Here is a 1,240-nt window from a genome sequence, read left to right on the forward strand (position 1 = left end):
GCAAAATGTCAGAGGGAGTGGTTTGAGAAGTAACAAAACAGAGCCATTAGGTGTAGAGATTCCTGATTGGTTGACTGATGTATCTAGTTTATGCTAATTAGATAAGCTGTGTGGAATGTATAAATACTGCTCCTGTCCTGCAATAAACGGCTCCTACTCCTGCTGTATCAACGTACACAAGTTATTCGTCACCCCCCCCCCAGTTATTTTGCCCAGGCAGTCATACTCCGGCAATCATCACCACCATCATCACCACCATCACCACCATCATCATCACCACCACCGTCATCACCACCATCACCACCACCATCACTATCACCACCATCATCATCACCACCACCGTCATCGTTGTCACCACTGTCATCTCTTTTATAGGACCACTTATGGACTAAGTGGGACAACACATGTATACCCCGTGCAGCGGAGTGAGAAGCGAGGAAATGTGGGCACCACCCTGTTGTGAAATCCTTCCTCCCAGCTCAACTGGAGAAGGTTTTCAAGGTTCCTCTCATCCAGTCCTTCCTGGAGGGATCTGGTGCTGGTCCTTGGTACCCCGTCACCCCTCTGTTCTCTCCTGTCACAGTCCTTATCTAGTTACTATGGCTCCCTGTTGGACTGAGAGCAGGTAAGGCAAGATACTGTGCCAGGGACACAGGTTGGGTTTTAGTGAAGTAACAAAAGGCTCCCGAACCCCAGTGGCCTCTATGACAAAGGCTGACTTCTTCCCCAGGTTGCAAGTCCACTGTGGGTTGCAGGGTCCCTGCTCCGTGGCACCTTTGCTCTGGCAGGTGGAAGAAACTCTAAGTAGCATGTCCCCAGTTTCATGGCAGATAGAAGAAAAGACACTAAAGAGTGTGTTGGCTCTTGATTTTGCTGGGAGGTGACCCACGTCAGTTCCATCTGCATATTAGTGACCCCAAAAGTCACATGCCATTGCTGAGTTCATCAGGGCAGAGATCAATTTGCACAAGATGATCCAGAATACTTGGCGAACATGTTAAAATCAACCACGGAAAGAGTAGCAAAGCATCAGTTTTCAGATTTTTACACAAATCAATCTGTGTCATTTTCCTAACAGCGCTGTGAGAAGGGGACTGTTATTATCCCCTCTTACAGACGGGGAACGGAGGCCCTGGGCAGTAAAGGCCCAGGCCCCAGCCTGCAGCTCTTGGGTGCACGCTCCAGGCAGTGCCGTTGTGATGGGAAGGGGCCGGCCCAGCAGGGCTTTTTGTGGCACAAA

The sequence above is a fragment of the Marmota marmota genome, unplaced genomic scaffold, assembly GCF_001458135.2.
Source record: "Marmota marmota marmota unplaced genomic scaffold, marMar, whole genome shotgun sequence".
Lineage (NCBI taxonomy): Eukaryota > Metazoa > Chordata > Mammalia > Rodentia > Sciuridae > Marmota > Marmota marmota.